Below are 24653 nucleotides of genomic sequence, written 5' to 3'. Positions count from 1 at the left end.
TTCATAGGGCTAAAATTGAGCTCATAGTAGGAACCTTTTATCTCGATAACTTGATAATAGAAAACAAATGCCAGAATTAAAAAATTAAAATCCAATGGCAATTACATATTTAAAAAGTCAAATCAAGTAGTAAAGTGTCAGTGGGAGTCAGCAACAAAACCAACTAGTTATTTAAGAAAGCAGAAAAATTAAGAGTAAAATAATGTAGTGAACAAAAAGAAAGTGACCTGGAATTTCCTGAAGCGGCATAAGGATGTCTCCAGAAGTGAAACCCAAGCCATATATGGATTATGTAGGTCAGGTACACTTGACAGACCCTGAGCAAAACAGAAAGAGCACTCAGCCCTTTTTACCAGAAAATACAAGCAATATATGCCAGAAATGAAGCCACACATTTTTGAATTTCAATGTCCGTGTATTAGTTTAACTCTACCTATTCTGTCTTCAAAACGGAAGCAAATCTCTTCTTGTAGTAGATACAAACCTATCTGAAGAGAAATATTTGATAAATTAACATTTTCTCTCTAATATAGAGGAGAATGCTTTTGAGAAAGTGTAAGATAATTTTTGAAAGCGACCTAATCAATGTGCTAACAAAAGAATTGTATGGCTTTTCCTGTTTAAAACTACTTTTAATGTTCTTTAACTTAAGCATGTAATTTTATGTTTTATACCAGAATCAATGTTTTAAGTAGTATAAAAATACTGAATTAAAGAAATCAATTTTGGCTTGCTTTTATAAACAGATAAAGCTTTAATTGTTAAGACATTTGATATAGAAAGGCATTTCCAACAGACAGTTATTTCAGGATAGTCCAATGAGTTAGTAACTGCTGCACTTTAAACCCCCAATTGTGTAGAGAGCTATCTCCCTGGGATTTTGAATTCTTTGTATTAAAGCACTAGATACTGGGCCAGATTCTATGGCTTTACTCTTCCTCCTTAATCTGGCCAGCCTTGCTTCCAAAGAGAGATTTTTACACGTATATGTGCCAGGATATTCTCTTCTGCATATTTTCTCTGAATTTTTCCAAATATTTTTTCATTCCAGCAGAAAGTTTCTTGAAAAAAAATGAAGAATGAAAAGAAAGCATAGGTGTGAAGTTCTAGGTAACTTCTTCTAATTAAAAAAGGGTGAATAGAAATTAATTATATTAAGAAGGCATGTGATATCTAATTAAAAATGGTTAGAAATGGTCAGAAATGTGGGCTTTTAAGACATCAAGCTTGAATCCACCTCAGCCACTTTCCAGCTGGGTGACCTCTATTAAATCACTGAAGTACTTTATGCCATGGTTACCTTGCTTTAAACTTATAGTTAATAGTAATACTCAGCTCATAGAATTACTGCGAGGGTTAAAGAAGATAATGAACAGTGAAAGCTGAGTGTTGGCTCTGAGTAAGCACTGAATAAACGTTCGTAACTACCATTATTGTTACTCGACTTTGTGTTTTGGTAATATTGAAGTAAACGTATCATTCTGTATTTCAGTTTCTTTCACCTTAACCCAAATATTGCTCTCCAGTTCACAGGAATGAAGGCTCATGAAGTTGTTTAGATCAGATCTTCATAACCAAATAAAAAAAGATACTTTTTTAATGAGACAAGGTTCAATAAACCATAATTATTTAATAGTGTGCCAAAGGATACATGCATACAACTATTCATGGAAGCATTTTCTCGGGAATTGGCTTATTTAATGAACTCAGAATCTTTGAAAGCATTTGAAAACTTTTAATAAATGAAGAACCAGCTGGATCTATCCTTTTTAGTTTGTAATTAAGCAATTAAGTAATTTTATACAAATATTTACACTTCAATGTGTATTGTTCTGAGTGCTTTTTTTTTACTTATTCTGTTTGTTTTATATCTATAATGAAATTAATTTTTATTCCAGTAATTTAATATATTTTTGTTGTTATTTCATGTTTGATTTTGGGTATGTGTAAGAAATATAAGCAAAACTCGAATAAGTTTTGATAGCACTCCAGTGCTGCTCAGAAAGGATGGATAAAATTAGAAAGTATTGTGGGAGGAAACGAGAAGAGGATGGCTTTTCTTACACACATATACCTTTGCATTTGGCAAATATGTACAAGGTTAAGCTCTAGCTTTACTTTTAATTTTATGCTACCATATCCACATTTATAATTAGGTTTAAGGCTAAAAGTTACATTTTAATTAGAGGTATATTGTTATTCTTCAGTTTGGCAGGTCAATGAATTCTAGTAACTTGGCAGATGTATGAGTGAGAGTTTATTTCAGGTAATGAGCAATATCAGTAAAAATGCTGAAACAAAGGCTCAATGTGAAGACTAGGAAACAGAAGTCTTTTATATTCTAAGAAATATAGAGAAACTGGCTAAGCATGTGTGATTTCTATTCAAGGAAATAGTTCATGGTGATAATTGTAGGCAAGATCATTTTAAGCCTGGACTTTGATTTATAGCTTCAATTATTTTTTTAACATTCATGGAAGCTGAAAGAGAATGTGAGTCTTGGATGCAAAAAAAAAATGTTACTTTTGTACATTTATAATTTTAATGTTATGGGCCTTAAAGCCTTCTTCTAGTTTTGGCTTGTAAATGGTAAGATGCATCCTTATACAAAACGCATGTGTGCACATACTTAATGTTAGCGTGAGATCTGTCAGCCACTCTTCAGGCACCCTGGCAACTAAAATAATATGACAGAAGGTAAATCTTTCAAATCAAGTTTAAAATACGCTTCCATAAAAAAATTCATACCATTTGTATAACACCAATCACATCAAAGTGCCATTATTTTCAAAATTAACACTCTTTTCTGTGGAACCTTGAGTTACTTAAAGATACTGCTAAAAATTCCTTACAAACTCTTCCTTGTACACAATGACGTTCTCAAAACCAGGTACACGAAAGACTCTGGGGAAATATTTGTGGAAGTGAAACACAGAATAATGTAGTCAATACGGATATATTCTCAAATGGCAGTAGTCTGACAGGAAATCAGAGACTTCAAAACTGGAAAAAGGTTTAGGGATCATCTGAATAAGTTTTTTATTTCACAGAGGAGGAACCTAGGGAAGCCTAGAAAATATAAGACTTTTCCAAGACCAGCACAGGACAACAGAGTTCCATTCTTACTTCCTGATCCAGATTACAGCAGCCTTTGTCCATGGAGACTCAAAGGGCGCCAGAGAGTCATTGTTCTAGTGAACATCTCACTTGTAATCTGCAAAGGGAAGACCTGTGGGTTGCTCTTAATGTAATTCATGGCTGGCAGCCAAAGGTCCAGTTCTGCAGAAGGCTATGAAAGGTAAAAATTCTGCATGAAGAAAACGGCGACTTGGTGCCTCTACTAAATATATATTCACCTTTAGTGCACAAAATCATAAAATGTGCACAAAACCAAAAAGAGTTAGTGTGTGTGTGTGTATGTGTGTAAGAGAAAGGGAAACAAAGAGATTTGGATAAGAAAATAGTCTCAAGGAAATGATATTAATAATTATATGAAAATCTAAAAATAAGTATAAGAACATTTAGATATCAATAGGGACTTTAAAAGGAAACTTATCTTCACTAATTCTTGACTATTTTTTATGAATAGTCAAGGACTGTTAGTCCAGTTAAGATTCACACTTGTCCTGCCTTGAATAATTCTTGACTATTTTTATGAATAAAACCTATTGCTATTCCAGCTAAGATTGATACTTGCCCTGACTTTACACAATGCACTTTATCCATAAAGGGTAATGGCCAGGCACCTGGCCTTGCTACCAAATAGAATCTGATGACTAACCTCTGTACACCCATGTACCTCTTTCAAAATGAGTATAACAAAAGAACTCACCTTATAGAATTATTTTCATGATTAAATAAACTGGCACATGTAAAATGCCCTAGAGCAGCTTGTAGTTCATACTATGTGCTCAATAAATTTTACATATTCATATATACTATTTATATACGTTTTTATATATACATATATATGTTTTAGCCCAAACTCCCAAACATTGAGTTATGAATGCTTCACTATGCCTTCTAACCTGACACTTGGCAGAAAAGAAAATTCAAAGTTTAAAGAAACTACAAAATCACTTGAGGATCATTTCCTCCTTCCTTCATCATTTTATTATTAAAACAAACAGAGACAACTAAGCTTTAAATGTTTTGTTTGATGAAATAATAAATTAAACAGTAAAAGCTGATAATTCTAGAACCATTTGCATGTGGTGTGAGTAAATTACTATAATTTCATATAGAGAGATCATAATCAGAGAGATGAGTGAAATCTGACAAGGAATATGCCTGGCTAGGAGTTACATTCATACCTACTCCATTCTATCCCTATTTAAAATGAAAATATTTATAATTTTGTGAGCAGATATCATATAATAATTGAGCTAATTCTGAAGCAAGAAAGATAAGTGATCAAATCACATATTACATATAAGTTTTATTTAAGCAGTGTATTTGTTTATGTAACAAGATATAAATTGACTCTATGCCAAAGATAGGCATTGAATACAAATTTATTTTGATGGGCCCAACATGTCTGGTGACCACACTAGGGTATATGATTTATAGTTAAAACTTCCATGTGCTAATAACTTTGATCAATGCATGGCAGATTATCTAACTAAGCTACTCTTTATCAATTTAAATGCAAGTAGGTATCTAATTTTTATTTTTGTTTATAGGTAACAAAGCATGGAAGGACCTTATTAGTTTCTTAATCTCCCTTCCCACTTGACATGACAATGCTTGCTTCCTCATTCCTGACATTTCTATTTTTGCATAAATGCTTTTAGATGTAGGGGCTCATTCTTCTTTAAGAAAAAGAGTTTCATTATCAAAAATTATTAAATAAAATTATAATTGATAATCTTGTTTCTGATGAACTCAAATTTGTATTCCTATAATTTATATCCTAAGATAATTATTTTTCTTCAAACTAAATACACCCATACTTCTAAATGGTCCTTAGGTTAACTTGCTTCTGGTTCCCACCTTATGCTGTGTCCCCATTTGGGGACACACTTGGTTGTCTGTATCTCTTTCTCATAGTAGGATTGATATGATTTGGCTATGTCCCCATGCAAATCTAATCTTAAATTGTAGTTCCCATAATTCCCACATGTGGTGGGAGGGACAGAGTGGGACGTAATTGAATCATGGGGGCAATTACTCCCATGCTGTTTTCATGACACTGAGTGCGTTTTCATGAGATCTGTTGGTTTTGTAAGGGGCTTTTCCCTCTGTGCTCTGCACATCTTTTTGCTGCTGCCATGTGAAGAAGGACGTGTTTGCTTCCCCTTCCACCATGACTGTAAGTTTCCTGAGGCCTCCCCAGTCATGCTGAACAGTAAGTCTACTAAACCTCTTTCCTTTATAAATTAGTCAGTCTCAAGTATGTCCTTCATAGTAGCATGAGAACAAACTAATATAGTAAATTGTTACCACAGAGAGTGGGATGTTGCTGTAAGGACACCCAAATATATGAAAGTGACTTTGGAACTGGGTAGCAGGCAAAGACTGGAACAGTTTGGAGGGCTCAGGAGAAGGCAGTAAGATGTGGGAAAGTTTGGAACTTCTTAGAGACCTGTTGAATGGCTTTAACCAAAATGCTGATAGTGATACGTATGATGAAGTCCAGGCTGAGGTGTCTCAGAGATAAATGAGGAGTGAAGGCCACTCTTGCTATGCAAAGAGACTGGCAGTATTTTTCCCCTGCTATAGAGATCTGTGAAACTTTCAACTTGAGAGAGATGATTTAGGGTATCTTCTGGAAAAAATTCTAAGGGGCAAAGTATTCAAGAGGAAGCAGAACATAAAAGTTTGAAAAACGTGCAGCCTGACGATAAGCTAGAAAAGAAAATCCTATTTCCTGGGGAGAAAATCACCAAGACAATGGGGAAAATGTCTCCAGAGCATGTCACAGATTTTCATGGCAGCCCCTCCCATCACAGGCTCGCAGGCATAGGAGGGAAAAATGCTTTGTGGACCAGGTCCAGGGCCCCCCCCCCTGCTCTGTGCAGCCTTGAGACGTGGTGCCCTATGTCCCAGCTGCTTCAACTCCAGCCTTGGCTAAAAGAGACCAAGATACAGCTCTAGCCATTGCTTCAGAGGGTGAAAGCCCCAGGCCTTGGTAAATTCCACATGGTGTTGGACCTGCAGGTGTGCAGAAGACAAGAATTGAGGTTTGGGAACCTGTCCCTAGATTTCAGATGATGTATGGAAACGCCTGGATGTCCAGAAAAAAGTTCGCTTCCAGGGTGGGGCCCTCATGGAGAACCTCTGCTAGGGCAGTGTGGAAGGGAAATTTGGGGTTGGAGCCCCCACACAAAGCCCCCACTGAGGCACTGCCTACTGGATCTGTGAGAAGAGGGCCACCATCCTACAGACTCCAAAATGATAAAGCCACCAACAGCTTGCACCATGTGCCTGGAAAAGTCACAGGCACTCTATGCCAGCCCATGCAGGCAGCCAGGAGGGGGAACTGTACCTTGCAAAGCCACAGGAGTGGACTTGTCCAAGGCCATGGGAACCCACCTCTTGCATCAGCGTGACTTGGATGTGAGACATGGAGTCAATGGAGATTCTTTTAGAACTTTAAGGTTTAATGACTGCCCCATTGAATTTCAGACTTGGATGGAGCTTGTGGTCCCTCTGTTTTGGCCAATTTCTCCGATTTGGAGTGGGTTTATTTTCCCAATGCCTGTACCCCCACTGTATCTAGAAGTAACCTGCTTTTGATTTTTCAGGTTCATAGGTAGAAAGGACTTGCCTTGTCTCAGATGAAACCTCGGACTTGGATTTTTGGGTTAATACTGGAAGGAGTTGAGATCTGGGGGACTGTTGGAAAGGCATGATTGTGTTATGAAATGTGAGGACATGAGATTTGGAAGGGATCAGGAGCAGAATAATATGGTTTGGCTGTGTCCCCACCCAAATCTCATCTTGAATTTTAGTTTCCATAATCCACATATGTCATGGGAGGGACCTGGTGGGAGGTAAGTGAATCATGGGGATGGTTTCTTCCATGCTATTCTTGTGATAGTGGGTACATTCTCATGAGATCTGATGGTTTTATAATGGGTTTCCCCCTTCACTAGGTTCTCATTTTTCTGTCTCCTGCTGCTATGTGAAGAACGACATGTTTGCTTCTCCTCCCACCATGACTGTAAGTTTCCTGAGGCCTCCCAGTCATGCTAAACTGTGAGTCAATTAAACCTTTTTCCCCTATAAATTACCCAGTCTCATGTATGTCTGTATTAGCAGCGTGAGAACGGACTAATACAAGGATATAATCTGACCAGCACAGAGTAGACTAGGACTATTTCCTCCAGTCTTTGGACATTACACAGACCTACAGTCTTTGTTTAACAGTTATATTAACATTTTTAGGCATCCATATAGTAGTGTTGATTTGCACTGGGCACATAAACTTTACCAGATATTTAGGGAATTTAATGATTTTGTTAGTAGTATTTTGTAGTTACTTTAGTGTATCCAGTTAACCTATCTTAGTAAGCATGATATATTGAACAAAATGTATTTATTTTGTGATGACTGAAGATCCTTCCCAGAGTGAATTCAGAAATATGAGTTTAAAGAATATATAAATTACAGAGACAGTATTCCTTCACAATGATGAAACTTGATAGCCTAACTAGCTGCACACCAGGAATGTCAAGGATATCCAGAGCTGTTGCATTGACTTCTCAGTGCCATTGATGTGGTAGGATGGGTAGGGGTGTTGAGTAGGTTTCAGAGAAAAGGTTTTGTAGTAGTCTTTCATGAACACAAATCTCATATCTGACATTTATAACTGCATTACTTTAAACATGTTCCAAACCTAGTTTCCCCAGGATTTCATTTTGGATAATACCTATATTGTAAGATGGTTTCTAGTATTAGCGGGAGAGACAATATAGTGTAGTTGATAAAAATGTAGACTTTCAAGTCGAAAATTTTTTATTTAAATCTTGGCTTTGTCACTAACTAGTGTATTAACTAGAGTAAATCCTCAATTTTTTTCTTCTGTGAATGAGGATCATAATTTATCATTTACTGTATAGAAATGAAGACTTAACAACATAAAGTTGGTGTGTGACAAGCTCTCAATAAATTATGTTGATTATAATAACTGTAAAAAATAGTACAATACTGTCTCAAACAGGTAGTTGATAAATGGTTATTATTATTTCCTAGTGCCCACCCCTACAATTTCTTATAACTTTTAACTTAAGACAAAAATTCCTGACTCAACCTGAGAGAAACCCTTGTAAAAATAATTCCCATAAAAGCTCAAAGAGGACGGCTGAATTTCTCACAGAATAACATAGTGACCTTTCTGGCATTATTTGCATTTCAATTTTTTCTTCTCCATTAGAATATAGGCATCTAGAGAGCAGGGTCTCTATTTCTATATAGCCAGCAAAATTACTTGCACATCAAATAGGAAAGATAAATGTATTTCAAACTTTACTTTCTTCATCTGTATAATAATCTTAATAATAGCTGCTCCATTAAATAATAAATAAGAGAATTGTATCTCAAGCGAACAGGTACTATGGCAGTGATATAAATTATAAAAAGATTTACAAATTTTGATTGTTGTATGGTAATAGGTTATTATTATTATATTAGTGCCTCATTGTAGGAAAATGGTTTTCTTTGGGAGGACCCAATGTCTACATTTATTACATCACTCTATGTTTAGGCACAGAATATGTGTGTTATGTGTATGTGATAAAATTGGGGATATATGACCGTTGGTCTTCTAGTGTGGCTTCTTGTGTCCTGAGAATTATCATGCCCTTAAACTTAAAGTCAGTTATGACCTACTAGAATTTATCTAGTAGAATTATGTAGTTGATGTAACTAGTAAGGATTATCTTAATGGGAAAAGTGTGTAAAGGGTGGAAGATCAAAGAGCAAGGGCATTTCATTGGGATCAGCAAAAAGTGTGGCTGTGAAAGCAGTTCTTGAAATAAGGCCAACAAGAATAATTGCAGCTCCACCCCTATAAAAATAAAGGTCAAAGCTACTGTGCTTTGGCTCAAAGCTAATCTGTAAACTGCTAGTGGCTCAAAGGTAATATGTAAATCTCTAGTCTATTGAAACAGCCCACAACATGGCAACTACATAGGCACAATCAGCCCATATGTGGAATACATAAAAATCAGTACAAAGTCAGAGTAACATGAGCAATCCTAAAGTCATCTGGAGGTTTCTGAAATCAGTCTCTTTACCTGGCAGATCAAGATGAAATAGAAATGTGGCTTTCTAGTGTTCACTTCAGGATAAATACAGGGGAAAACATGAGAAGACTTGTGAATGCAGTTCTCAAACTTCTGAAATCCATCATTGGAGGGATGATTTATACAGATGAAAATGCAGTGGGAAAGACTGGACTTAGCTGAATGACATACTTTACATTTTATTTCTATAATGTGAGAGCTTTCAAATCTATTTTTATATTTACAAAATTAAGATATTAACAAAAACAATATTGTTAGAAAAAACTAGAAAGGAATTATCAAAAGATTTTTATGCTGCAAAACAAGCATAAAAATCTTAGGAAGGAGAATTGTGTTTCCATTTAGTGCGTAGACAGCTGTGTGACAATATCAATTTCACAAAATTATACAAAACCAACTTTTCTTTGAACCCATCAGAGAGGTCACTAAACAACCAGGGGTACTAAAGTTAAAATCGTTACAATCCACCATGAGGGAAGCAAGCATACAAATTGTTTCAACTTTGGCAGAGCATTTAAGGAAGTGATTTATGGTGATGTTCTTGCTAAATTAAAGTGGTTAACGTTTTTTAAGTTGAAACTTTAACAAATTTTTAAAGTAAGTGTGTAGTCAGCACGGGAGTTTAGAATTCCTGCGAGCCCCAGACAAAAGTAAAATGCACATTTATATGTCAGAGCTCTAATAGGCTAAAAATAAAGATATCCACCTGCACAGTATCAGAGGCTAGATTCAGAATAGGAAACAGTAAATTCACTTGAAACTAAATCGATATAAATAATTTAAACTGAAATATAAGAGGAAAAAGGAATGCAGAGAAAATTAGACCTCCCAAGAGGTGTGGGAAATAGCAACTGATCTAACATACGAGTAATTGGAGTAACGGAAAGGGGAAAGAGAGAGAATGGGACCAAAAAAAAAAAAAATTGGAAAGGGTTCCTCCCAAAACTCATGAAAGAAAATAACGAAGAATCTTAGAGAACCCAAAACAAGATAAATACAAAGTAAATCTAGCTAAGCACGACATAGATAGATGATAGCCGACTTCCCATCAGACACTAGGCAATCCAAAAGCAAATATATAATTAATTTTATAATATTAAAAGAAGAAAAGTTGGCCGGGCACGGTGGCTCAGGCCTGTAATCCCAGCACTTTGGGAGGCCAAGGCGGGCGGATCACAAGATCAGGAGATCGAGACCATCCTGGCTAACACGGTGAAATCCCGTCTCTACTAAAAAAAATTAGCCGGGCGTGGTGGCGGCTCCTGTAGTCCCAGCTACTCGGGAGGCTGAGGCAGGAGAATGGCGTAAACCCGGGAGGCGGAGCTTGCAGCGAGCCGAGATCGTGCCACCGCACTGGCACTCTCCAGCCTGGGCAGCAGAGCGACACTATGCCTCAAAAAAAAATAGAAGAAGAAAACTTGTCACCTCAGAATTCTATAATGAACAAAATTTACATTCAAAAATACAGATGAAGTAAACACTTATTAGAGAAAACACTACAAAAAATTAAAGGAAATTATTCAGACAAAATGATAAGGTACTACTTGGAAATGTGAATCTGAACACACAAAAAGCAGCACTGGCCATGATAAATGTAGGTAAATATGAAAAATTATAAAAATTGTTTACATTGCTAAAATAGTTAACTATAGAAAGCAAAAATGAAAAAATGTGGGATTATGACAGGTAAACTTAAAATATATGACAATAATACTGCAAAGGATAAAGAGAAAATAGATATTTGCTATTGAAAGATTGTTACATTAAGTGGAAAATTATTATTTGAAGGAAGATTGTAGCAATATAATGATGCATATTGTAAACCTATAGCAGCAATTTGAAAATAAAACAGAGATAAAATTAACAATCCAAAATAAGAACGAGAGGAAACAGATAACAAAGAACAGATGGGGAAGAAAAACGTACAAAATAATAGTTTTAAGGTTAAGTATACCAATAATTGCATTAAATGCAAATAATCAAAATATACTATTAAAATTTGAAGATTGTCAGTTTGGGGAAATGAAAGCATAATCCAGTTCTGTGCTCTTTATGGGAACTCAGTTTTGAAAAAATGCATAGATTAACTAAAAGTAAAAAGATAGGAGAGAAGGAATATCATGTCAACAATCATAAAAAGAAAGCTTTGTAGTGAGCAAATTAATATCAACATAATAATTTTAGTAGGGATAAAATGATAAATTACATAATGACAAAGGGGTATACACCTAATAAAGAGTTTAAAATTCATACAGCTAAAGCTGATACAATTAAAAACAAATAGAGAAATTTACAATTGTACTTAGAGACATAAGCACTCCTTCATCAGTAATTGAGAGAGCAAGTAGACAAAACTCATTAAAATATGGATTTGAACATTTGAACCAATGGAACTGTTAAGATTTGTAGAACAATCCACTCAATAATGAAAATTATTTTTAAAGTACACATAAAACGTCACCAATAGATGGTATATTTTTGACCATAAAACAAATGTTGACGAATTTAGAAGAATTGACAAAATACAAAGTATATTTACTGATAATAAAACAATTAAACTAAAAGTCAATAACAGAAAAAATATGGAAAATAATCAGCCATTTTGAAAATACATTACATATGTTTAAATGACCAACAGTAAATTTTTAAATTAGAAAGTATTTCAAATTTGGCCAGGCGCGGTGGCTCACACCTGTAATCCCAGCACTTTGGGAGGCCAAGGTCAGTGGATCACTTGAGGTCAGGAGTTCGAGACCAGCCTGGTCAACATGGCAAAACCTTGTCACTACTAAAAATACAAAAATTAGCTGGGCGTGGTGGCAGCCACCTGTAATCCCAGCTACTTAGGGGGCTGAGGCAGGAGAATCACTTGAACCCAGGAGGCAGAGGTTGCGGTGAGCTGAGATAATGCCACTGCACTCCAGCCTTGGCAACAAAGCAAGACTCTGTTTCAAAACAGAACAAAACAAAAAAAGAAAATATTTCAAATTTAAAAAAAAGGAAACAGAAAATATAAAAATATATAGGATGTAGCCAGAGTGGTGCTTAGAAAAAAAATATATAGTATGTATTAATCTGGTTTTGCATTGCTATAAAGAACTACATGTGACTGCATAATTTATAAAGAAAAGAGGTTTAATTTGCTCATGGTTCCAGCAGCTGTACAGGAAGCATGGCTGTGGAGACCTCAGGAAATTTATAATCATGGCAGAAGCCAAAGGGGAAGCAGGCACATTTCCATATGGCCACAGCAGGGGGAAAAGGAGAGAGGAGAGGTGCCACACACTTTTAAACAACCAGATCTCCTGAGAACTCTTTCACTATCGTGATAACAGCAAGGGGGAATCCCATCCCCATGATCCAATCACCTCCTACGAGGCCCCTCCTCCGACACTGGGGATTACAATTCAACATGAGATTTGGGTGGGGACACAAAACTTAACCATATCATAGCACTAAATCCCTATATTACAATACAAGAAATGTCTATAATCAGCAATTTAAGAAACTATCTTAAGATTCAAAATAAAAACCTATAGGAAAACTAAACCCAAATGAAACAAAAGGAAAGAAATAATGCAAAGTAAAATCAACAAAATAAAGTGATAAAAATAATATAGAAAATTAATTAAAGCAAATACTGATTTCTTGAATAAATTAAATTTATAAAATATTAGAATGAATAATCAAGAAAAAGGCTTAAAGAAGAATACTGTATGTACAACTATCATGTACTCATAAAAAAATACTGAATGGAGAATGAAATAGGGACATCACTACAGATCCCATAGCTATCAGAAGGACAAAATAAAAACAATATGAATACACTCTAATAATTAGTGAAATGGACATATTTAAAAGACACAACCTATAAGAGTGCATTCAGAAAAAAAAATAGCTAAAGTGATTAGTCCTATATCTATTAAATCATTTAAAGTTTTAGCTAGAAACCTTTCTACAATGACAACTAATGGCATGGATGGCTTCACCAGTGAATTCTCCAAATATTTAAGAAAGAAATAATGCAAACTCCACAAAAACCCTTCCAAAAAATAGATGAGGGCGTAATTCTCTTCACTCATTTTGCAAGATAAGCATAACCCTGATACTAAACATGAGAGATGAACTTTTTAAAAACAAAAGGCCTATATCCCTTATGAATAAAGATTGTTAAAAAAAATATATTAGCGCTTAAATTCAGCAATAAAGAAAACAGAAAACATATCATAATCAAGTGGAGTTTATCTCAGCAAAGTTGTAATTCATTAAATTAATATACAAAAAGCAAAACAATCTCAACAATTGAAACTTTTTTAATTGACAAAATTGAATCTTCATTTATGACCCTCCTTCACATAAAAAAAAACACCAACAACTTTCAGGAAATTAGTAATAGGAGGAATCATCATCAACCTGAAAAAAGACATCTACAAAAAAACTACTGTTATTATTATTAATGATGAAAGAATTAATTTCTCCCCTCAACACCACCAATTGATAAGGGATGTTCATTCATTCCACATCTATTTGATATTGCGCTGGAGGAACTGGCTGAGGCAATAGATAATAAAAAATGGTAAGATACATACAGATTCAAAAGGGAGATATAACACTTTCTGTTTCCAAACAAGATGTTTTTTTACACATGTGTAATCTAAAGAAACTCACTGGAATAAAAAATAAGTTTACCAAGATCACTGAATAAAAGATCAATATATAATAATCATTCATATTTTATATAGTAGGAGTGAGCACTCCAAAATTGAAATTTTAAAAATTATAATTTACAAGAGCATCAAAGCATGAAATAATTAATAACTAGGGAAAAGTTTAACAAAATATGTACAATTTTTATGCTAAAATGAAAAACATTGTTAAGAGAAATTAAATATTTAAATAAAAGAGCAATATATCGGTCAGGTGTGGCGGCTCACGCCTGTAATCCCAGCACTTTGGGAGGCTGAGGCAGGCAGATCACTTTCAGTCAGGAGTTCAAGATCTGCCTGGCCAACATGGCAAAACCCCATCTCCACTTAAAGTATAAAAATTAGCTGAGCGTGGTGGCATGGGCCTGTCGTCCCAGCTACTTGGGAGGCTGAGGCAGGAGAATTTCTTGAACCTGGGAGGCAGAGGCTGAAGTGAGCTGAGATCTCAACCACTCCAGCCTGGTGGACAGAGTGAGACTCCATCTCAAAAAAAAAAAAAAAGCAATATATTATGTTTATGAATAAGATGACTCAATACTGATAAGATGTCAATAATTCTCCCCAAGTTTATCTGTAAGTTCAATGAGATCCCAATCAAAACCCTAGCAGATTCTTTTTTAAAAAATCAATAGGCTGATCATAAACTTCATACAGAAATGAAAGGGCTTAAAATAGTCAAATGAATTTTGAAAATATTCTAGAAGAAAATGTAAGAGAAAATTTTTGCAAACTTGAGTGAGGGAATTATTTCTTAGGGCACAAAAACTTGACCCATTAAAAAGGGGCTAATAAATAGAATTTTGTTAAAGTTAAAAATGCCTGCTCGGTGAAATAAACTTATAAAAATGAAAAAAAAAAAAAAAAACTAGAGTAAAAAACAAATCACAAAACACAAACCTTACAAAAATCTTGTATCCAGAATATATAAAGAACTCTCCCAACTCAATATTAAAAAATATTTGGACAGGCTACCGAAGAAGATGTGTAAGTACGTGACAAGATTCTCAACATCATTACTTATTAGGGAAATATAAATTAAAATACAATGGCATGTTTTACCCCTATACAATATTCAGAATGATTTAATTTTTTTAATGGCAATATCAAATGCTCGCCCTCATGCTGAGCAAATAGAACTCTTCTACACTGCTGGTGGGAAGGCAAAATGGTAGATCCATTTGGAAATCAGCTTAGCTATTTCTTAAGTTAAACATACACTTACCACATGATATAGGAATCCCCTGTCTATGTTTATGCTCAGGTGAAGTGAAAACATGTATTCACTCAAAGAACTCCACATTAATGTTTGTGGTTGCTTTATTCATATTTGTTCAAAACTGGAAACAACCCACATTTTCACCAATTAGTGAATGAATAAGCAAATTAGAGTACAGTCATCCAATAGAACAGTCATCCTTTTAAATATGCTCATACACGGCCAGGCATAGTGGCTCACACTTTTAATCCCAGCACTTTGGGAGGCCGAGGCAGATGGATCACTTGAGGTCAGGGGTTCGAGATCAGTCTGGCCAACAGGGTGAAATCTCGTCTCTACCAAAAATACAAAAAAAAAAAAAAAATAGCAGGGTTGTGGTGGTGCACGCCTACAGTCCCAGCTACTCAGGAGGCTAAGGCGGGAGAATCTCTTGAACCGGGGTGGTGAGCTGAGGTCACGCCACTGCATTTCAGCCTGGTGACAGAGGAAGACTCTGTTTCAAAAACAAACAAACAAACAACAACAAAAAAACAATGCTCATACATTTAACAACATAGATAAGACTCAAAAACATTATTCTAAGGGAAATAAATCCCAAATACTACATACTTTAAGTTTTATTCCTACGGCTTCTAGGAAAGACACAAAAAGGGACAGAAATCAAATCAGTGATTGCCAGGACCTAGGGGTGGGGTAAGGGATTGACTGCAAAGAGGCATTTAGGAAATTTGGGGAATAATAGAAATGTTTTGTGTCTTGATTGTAGTGGAAGATACGCAGCATCTGCATTTGTCAAGACTCATCAAACTGTACAGTGTAAAAGAGTAAATGTTGTGCACATAAATCATACCTCAACAAACCTGACTTGAAAAACAAGCAGGAAATATTGGATAACAATGTGAATAACAGTGGCACTTGCACTTATACCTCAACAAACCTGACTTGAAAAACAAACAGGAAATACTGGACAACAATGTGAGTAACAGTGGCATTTGCACTTATACCTCACCAAACCTGACTTGAAAAACAAGCAGGAAATACTGGATAACAATGTGAATAACGGTGGCATTTGCAGTCATATTCGTCTTTACAAAGGACCCAATTTGTGTTTCTCAGAGCACAGTTTTGAGGTTAAATGATGTATCGGGTCCCTTTTATCTACCCTCTTTCAATCTCTTTTCCAGTTTGGTTTCACCAAAAGGAAACACCACGCGAGATTGAAGAAAAGAAGTAGAGTGAAGTCTTGCGCTTATTTCATAGGTCCCATGCCCTCTGGTTTGCTCTTGACTTGCCATGTCCCTTTGTGAAATGTCACACTTCTGCCGGACAACTTTCTCTACTCAGGATCCTTTGTCTCTGTGTCCCTGTAACTATCCTTGACTCTTCAGGACTGGGGTTCTCGATACCACATGATCTCTTCTAGTTCTTCTATATGATGTTCACATCACATTCTCTTCAAATTACTCAATCTGAATGCATCACCTCTTTCCTGTCAGATTCTGACCAATACAGATAGGAAAGTTCAACCCTTTGTCTCGTCACTTCTAAGCTAAGAAGACTTAGGCTATCCATTTTACGATTTGAGCTTTAGTTTTCTCATCCATTATATTTGAAAAAGTATACTTCCTTGGCAAGGTTGTTATGGGAATTAAATCATGACATCCTAGCTGAAAAAGTTGTCATTAATATTTTCTCCCTTTCTCATCTTAGTCTCTCCCCATCCAACACTGAATATTTATTCTCTGTATCTTCTCATTTATTTGCATGTTCCCGTTTTTCCTCTCTCTTTGAAGGTAATGGAATTTTTCTATCCTGTATAAATGCATAAGTAAATCACATAGAGGTGTATAATATACAGAAGGCTGTATAAATGGCTTAAATGTACCATGGATGTTCCTGGAATAAACTGTTGCTATTTCTACTGCTGCAGGACAGTTAAGTCAAACTTTTGAATTAGGTCAACAAAATCCACAAATAGGGTGGAATCTTTGGACTGTCTAAGCAGGGACAGATCTGGAATAAATCAGCCACAGATATCACTTGTCGGCATGCTAAGAGAGGCATTTCAAATAAGGATAGAAGGTATGTCAATAATATTGGCTTCTGGTAACATTACGATGCATCCATTAATTCTATATTGAGAGTTTTCCATCATGTGGATTCAAGCTAATATAATTGTTTTATGGCAGTAATGTCTAAACAAAGGTCCACAATTAGGCTGTATTTTTATCTTGATTTGTGAACTGTGTCTGCCAACTACTCAAATTTCAAGCTTGTTGACACATATGTTATCCCTGGAAACCCTTCATAAAAATGAAGCATTTTACTGTCCCACAAGTCTGTGTGCTCTGGTCAGTTGCCTCATCTAGATCCAAATTAACCATGTAATTGTTCTTATACTAGTGAGTAGTATTTTAAATGCCCTTTCTAGGGAAACCAAAAAGAAGAAATTTATTTGTTTTTGTGCAAAAATATAATCTGGTTTGGATTCTCTTTTCTAGCTTTTAAAGTAGTGAGACAGAATGCAGTTGTGGGGAAAGAACTGGATATGGAATTAGGAGGATCTGCATTTGAAATCCAGCTCTGCGACTGCTTCTTAGCTGTGTGATCTCATAAAGTCACTTAATTTATCTGAGCCTCGGCCTCTTTACCTGTCAGATGGGGACCCTCTGGTGAATCAAATGAGCCATTAATAATCTAATAAGATAGCATGTTACCTTTATAAGTTAGTAATTCATTTTAAAAAATAATTTGTGCATGTAAGGATGCAAATGTGATTAGTAAGAGATAGGAATGGAGGAAACCTTCTGCCAAAGGCAGGAATATTTTGGTTAAAAGGAAATTAAAGTACCGAAGAACAAGAGCAAGATAAAAATGATTACAACGTCTTCATTTATAGCTCACATGTCACAGCTCAGTATTTATAGGTTTGTTAGTGACAGCCTTCCCAGTATAGCAATGTTAATTACGAAGTAGCTGTCATTGTGTTTCACTGACACAGCACTGTGCACCTGACTGAGGCTGAAACTACTCATTATTTCCATAGCTGATCATTTAAAGGTCCAAAAATTATACCAATATATCAGTTTGTGTCTGATTATAATCTCCCTAAATCATACTTTGAGATTCCCTGGTGATCTGGTGATTTTTAACAAATCTTAGTGCATTTTATTTCCCAAATATGATTTGTAATAACCAGAGCTGGACTAAAACCTCAGGAAGAGGTGATGGGTGTGAAACTGAACACAATACTAAATCTATACTTAAATTTTCCAGAGCCTATATTTCTATTGCTATTTAAATGCCATGATCAAAGCAATAGATAGACTAAATATGGAGGGAAAGGAGGGAGGGAGAAACTGAAGAAGGGAGGGAGAGGGAGGGAGAGAAAGAGGTTGAAGAGAGGCTTGGGAAAATGCTCAGTGGAAAATCTGTAGAAATGATGTAAGAGAAAGCAAAGGCAGGGATTGGAGTAAGGGGTGTATAACTGAGACTATAAAAACTCAGAGAGAAAACTCACCATCAGGGCTGAGTTTTGGAGAAACTGCACAGACAGTACTCTAAAGTTAGAATCTCCTGATTTTTCACAAGGTAAGTTATATGTAAAAATTGATAAAGATTTAGTGCTTTTTTTCTTTTAACTATTATTTTTACTTTCACAGACTCTTTAAATGTTTTGATTACACTTGATTTTCTTAAAATTAGAAAATTTTTTGGTAATATTTCCCTCTCTAAAATGAGTAGAAAAAGATATTTTTGTAATGCAAACTTAAGGTAGAACTAATTGCTTACTCAGATATTTCATATGTATTACATTGCTTTTTGCTTTTCTTCCATTTCAAAACAAAGAGAAAGTGAATGCAAAATAATAATTCTATATATGTGTTAATAGTATTATTTTGCTTTCCTCAAAATTGTTTAATATTAGAAAAATGTTTAACATAGAAGAGTGGTCTAAACAACCTAGATAAAAAAGAAAGGTTTTTTCTCATTATTTCTATCAAGATTGGAACTTAGGAAACATCCCTAAACTAAGGAAATTCTATATCTTATGTTCTTAAAACCTAATGCATCTTCTCTTTTTCTCCTTATACGTTAAATATGCAAATGTAATCTTAATAACATAGTTGGAGTAGACCTAGAGTATGTCTATTCTTCAGTATTTGTAGTGCTCTTGCTAGTCAATGATTGAATTGAGAGTTAATCTGAACCATACATCTGAGTTCTGTTTGAGAAGAAATTTAAAATTTTATTTCAGGTTTAGTGTGCACTCAATGAATTCAGTTCTAACAGTTCAAATGTTGTTTCTTTGAGTAACAGACTCTATAGGTTTAGGAATGTGATTATTATTTGTTTATGAGTTTTCCTTCTAAAAATTTAACATTTTTGAGAATGAATTAGGGTGATTTTAATGCCTATATAAGTTATAGAATTGATAATGTTATACCAAAAACATCAGGGACATTCTGTGTCTTCTGTTACTTTGGTACTACTCTTCAGCACTCTTACAGAACTTTTCTAAGGAGCACTTTCTGTAGATAACAGTTCAGGTCTCCTTCATGTAAGTGAATTTTACTATGGCTTCATTCAAAAATTATTTAGAGTCTTGAAGGTTGACATTTGCGTTCTCCCTCTTATTTCCCAGAATTTTTAACTGATTATTATATAATGAATAATGAGCAGTAGACAAGAAGATATCTTCAGTTGATTGGGCACGGGAACCTCAGAGCTTTCATTTTAACTTCAAATACTCTCAATGATTTGAACATTTGATTAATAAAATTAGATTAATTGGACTTGTCTCAAAAAATAACTCGAAGTAAAAAATCCTAATTTATCATTCTAGCTCTGCTATAATCCACCTATACAACTTCAGGCAAGACTGAAGCACAAATTAAGGCTTGATAACATTGTATCTTGTCCTTGTGAAAAGGACAAAAAAAAAAATAGAAGTGCTAGGGATACTGAGTATAAAAATATTTGAGGAAACCCCCATGTCAATCAGTTTTCCCTATATTAGAGAATAAAATCTCAGTATCACAGAATCTTAGGATTAATCTTTAGAGCTAATTTAACTGTTTTGCCAATATTTCATTTACTATGACTGTTACCTACAAGCAACTTTTGCTTAGATTCAATAGTTCAGTCAGAGAAATACAACCTTTGGAGGCAGAAAACTAGACTTCGAATTCTAGGTCTGACTTCAACAGCTGTATGGACAAATCATTCAGCTTCCCTGAAGCTTTATTCTCTTCCCCTCAGGAGTTTGTGAGGATACAATAGGTAAGCTACAACAAGGTGCTAACTCTGGGTATCTCTCTTAAATGAACCAGCTCTCCAAATGGCTTAAGATCTCTCAGATTAAAGGCATTTTTTTAGCTAGCCCTTTCTCTTCTTTCTTCAAATAAGTGTCATGGTTCATCCCTGGAGCAGTGACCCCTTCTTCCTTATTGCCACTACTTCAGCTCAGGCCTTAATACAAACCATCTCCTCCCTCCAGTAACAATGCTTCTGCCACCACCTTCTGCTCCCTCTTCCTCTTCAACCATTTCTTTTTTTTTTTTTTTTTTTTTTTTTTTTTTTTTTTTTTTTGAGACGGAGTCTCGCTTTGTCGCCCAGGCTGGAGTGCAGTGGCCGGATCTCAGCTCACTGCAAGCTCCGCCTCCCGGGTTTACGCCATTCTCCTGCCTCAGCCTCCCGAGTAGCTGGGACTACAGGCGCCCACCACCTCGCCCGGCTAGTTTTTTGTATTTTTAGTAGAGACGGGGTTTCACCGTGTTAGCCAGGATGGTCTCGATCTCCTGACCTCGTGATCCGCCCGTCTCGGCCTCCCAAAGTGCTGGGATTACAGGCTTGAGCCACCGCGCCCGGCCCTCTTCAACCATGTCTATATTATTATCTTCTTTCCTCTCCCTTGAGCAGGTTCATTCTCTCTGAGTCTCACTTTTTCCATCTATTAATTGAGGGTATTAAATTTGACAATTTTTAATGATTGCTTCCTCTGTTTCTAAAATTCTATATTCCTATGATACCTAAGGCTATAAATATGTGAAAATTCCACTTTAAAAATATTATATATAATGGTATTAAAAATTCACTTTAGGTGGCACGACTAGAGCTAGAAGAATAATGATGCCTCAGTACAGCTGGGCTTTCTTTTGTTTCTTTCCCAGGATTACATTTTCTATAGTTGGAAGCAATTTTTATAGAAATATTATTACTCAAAATAATGATAATGCACCAAATGTTAGAGTTATTTCTATCTCTCTATAGTGAACTTTTCTACCGCCATTCAATATTATTTTTCTTTCTATATTTTATTTTCTATCACTCTGCCATAATTCTAGATTTTGAGGACTAATTTTGTTCCTTAAAACGAAGGATAAAAATATTTTTTCATAAAAATTAAAAAGTAAAAACATTTTGAAAAGTTGCCATATTTCAAAGGCAATATCACGATGGTGATAACTGTTATTTATTGAGTAACTAATTTATGCATGCCGCTTTACCCAGATTACTTCTGATCTTCATACTAAGCCTACAAATTAGGTCTTTCCCCTATTTTTCTGAAGAAGATGTTAAAACAAAAAGGCTAAATGACATGCCTAATCAGCATTCAGATCCAGGTCTATGTAACTTAAGAGCCAGCCTATTTCTACTAATTCACTTTGTTGTATTAGAAAATGTACATACAATACTAGAAGTTAGGAGACCAGATTTCTAAAGTAACTCAGCTTGTCTCAGTTCACAGATTTTTAAAAAATAGAATTATAATGTTTTCTATATAGCTCTAACATGACTTGTAAGGATGACAGCAGATTAATTTCAAGATAATAAAGCCCTATGCAAATGTGATTTTTTGAAAAGGTTATGTATGACAATTCCATTTGAAGAAAGTGGAAGCATTCCAGAAAGGGTCTGCTCTTGCAGAACAAAATCCCGAAGCAGGGCAAGTGGTTGAGGAGTTTCCACCTGAACCAGGCTGTGAGCAACCGGAAGACAGAGAATGCGTCTTCTTTACTTTTATATCCCCAGTGTCTGACATGCAGTGTATGCCTAATAAATGCATCCTGCTGTTGAGTATTATAAAATTTATATTTTTGCCCCTTTGTTTACATGTTAGAGGTACTTTTCATTATTATGTAATGATGTTTTTTGTTTTGTTTTTTTTTTTGAGATGGAGTCTGGCTCTGTCGCCCAGCCTGGAGTGCAGTGGCCGGATCTCAGCTCACTGCAAGCTCCGCCTCCCGGGTTCACGCCATTCTCTTGCCTCAGCCTCCCGAGTAGCTGGGACTACAGGCGCCGCCACCTCGCCCGGCTAATTTTTTGTATTTTTTTAGTAGAGACGGGGTTTCACCGGGTTAGCCAGGATGGTCTCCATCTCTTGACCTCGTGATCCACCCGTCTCGGCCTCCCAAAGTGCTGAGATTACAGGCTTGAGCCACCGCGCCCGGCCTATGTAATGATGATGTAAGATTTTGATCAAATATTTTATATAAGTACGAAGTGGGGTAAACGGTGAAGGGGGTTGTGATATTCCACATTAACTTCAGATTTAAATATGCTATATTTAACTTAATTTATCCAATTTTACCCTCGGAAAGCCTTTTAATGCTGCATAAAAAATTGCCTATGTATAGAATGGCCAGCTGATATGTGCAACTCTGTTAGCTTTTCCCTATGTACAGTTTTAAAGCTATTTTTCCATTAGTGGCCATTAGAATTAAACAACAAATTTCCTTAACAGAATTGCCTACAATTATACACTAATGTTATTTTCTATTTTTAAGTAACATAGTTTTATATCAAGAAATATTTAGTTATTTGGGGATTTAGGTACAGATTAATGTATGAAAAAGAGAAATCCTAACGTTTAGAGGAATGATCATTGGAGGTTAGTGATGCATGTAACTTTCATTAGAATGAGAATCTGTGATGTGAAATACTAAAGGATATATCAGGATTCCAGCATGAACTTCATCACATTTTACTGTAAGTGTAGAAACATAGGCTAATCTGTTATCTTCCCTCTACCTTGGTTTTCATATCAAGAAAGCTGGGATATTAATAACTGCCCTGCATTCCTGTTTACCTTCCACATAAGGCTGCTTCATGCATTCATTCAATGCATACATTTGACCCTATGCCAGGCATTCTGTTAGGTGCTTAGATGCAATGGTGAACATGACATGGTCTCTGCCCTAAATGAGTTTGTAACAACTAAACACTTTGTGAAACATCCGGATCTGGGTGTTTAAAATAATAATGGAATCTTTCTTTAAAGTGGCATTGTAGGTTTCCGGCTTCTTAATTTTTGCAAGAAAGAGACTAGTAGTATTAATCACAAATCCAAACAGAAGGGAAAAAAAAAAACAGGCAGAGATACTTAAAAATAAAATTTTAAGATTTTGAAACGCTAAGTGTCTAAAAAAAGTGAAAGTGGTGCCATTAGAATAAATCAGTTAACACATGTTCTAGTAATTTATCATTGTTCCTAATTTGTTGCCTTCAGGAAAAGTCATTTTAAAATGTAGGTGTCTGCCACATTAATAACATTGCATCCATAAAAATATTACTTTATAAAAAAAATTTGTTTGGGAGATGGAAAAAGGTTTTACACTTACACAAATAGGTTATACTCGAAAGAGCATGAAACTGGGAGTCTGAAAATGAAAATTGTTGTTCTGGCTCTTCTAACTGGTTTTGTGACTTTGGAAAATTTGCTACTGCCGATTGAAGAGCACCGACAAATGGGAAGAACACATTCCTGATATTTTAATTTTTTTTTTTTTTTGAGATGGAGTTTTGCTCTTGTGGCCCAAGCCATTGCAATGGTGCAATCTCAGCTCACTGCAACCTCCGCCTCCTGGGTTCAAGCGATTCTCCTGCCTCAGCCTCCCGAGTAGCTGGGATTACAGGCACGTGCTGCCACGCCTGGCTAATTTTTTGTATTTGTAGCAGAAACGGAATTTCACCATATTAGCCAGGCTGGTATCAAACTCCTGACCTCAGGTGATCTGCCCGCCTCGGCCTCCCAAGGTGCTGGGATTACAGGTGTCAGCCGCCGCGCCCAGCCAGTATTTTAATTTTTTTTTTAACAAGAAATGTTAAATTTCTCAATCTCAACTTGCTCCTTTTTTTTCAGGAATCCAAAACATAAATTACCATTACATAATTTATTAAAAATAGAAAATTTCAGAAGGAAATTCTTAAATAAATGGCTATGCACCATGAGTATTTCTCAAATGTATTTTTTAGGAGGATGATATAGATGATGTATATGATAGTGACAGGGGCTACAAGCCACTAGCAATCTTCAATTGCTCTTGGGTGAAAATCCTCAATGATTTTAAATCTCTAATTTGAGTTTATGATGATCCCAAATTTCTTACCCATTTCTAAGCTTCTAAGTGCCACAGCCACACTCAGTTGCCTTGCTTGTGAGGCAAAGTTCATTAGAGACTGGAACCGCAGTTTCAATAA

The 24653-nt window shown here is 35.6% G+C and overlaps 1 protein-coding gene and 1 long non-coding RNA gene across 3 annotated transcripts in view; one reads left to right on the top strand and one right to left on the bottom strand.

Moving 5' to 3' along the window:
* Positions 1 to 15271: 15271 nt before the first annotated feature.
* Positions 15272 to 24653, bottom strand: part of LOC106997177 (uncharacterized) — a 57868-nt gene continuing 48486 nt past the window's right edge. The window contains exon 3 of one of the 2 annotated variants that reach the window (XR_013414497.1): positions 15272 to 15663. This is a non-coding gene — a long non-coding RNA (uncharacterized LOC106997177). The remainder of the gene's footprint in view (positions 15664 to 24653) is intronic. The other variant, XR_013414498.1, reaches the window with a different exon arrangement.
* Positions 18582 to 24653, top strand: part of OSTN (osteocrin) — a 45289-nt gene continuing 39217 nt past the window's right edge. Inside the window, exon 1 of the mRNA XM_001094278.4 lies at positions 18582 to 18761. The gene's annotated coding sequence lies outside the window, so the exon portion shown is untranslated. The remainder of the gene's footprint in view (positions 18762 to 24653) is intronic.

Source organism: Macaca mulatta, chromosome 2 (genome assembly GCF_049350105.2).
Source record: "Macaca mulatta isolate MMU2019108-1 chromosome 2, T2T-MMU8v2.0, whole genome shotgun sequence".
Classification (NCBI taxonomy): Eukaryota; Metazoa; Chordata; class Mammalia; order Primates; family Cercopithecidae; genus Macaca; species Macaca mulatta.
The sequence above is the reverse complement of the archived record's forward strand: the minus strand, read 5'-3'. Positions and strand labels throughout refer to the sequence as shown.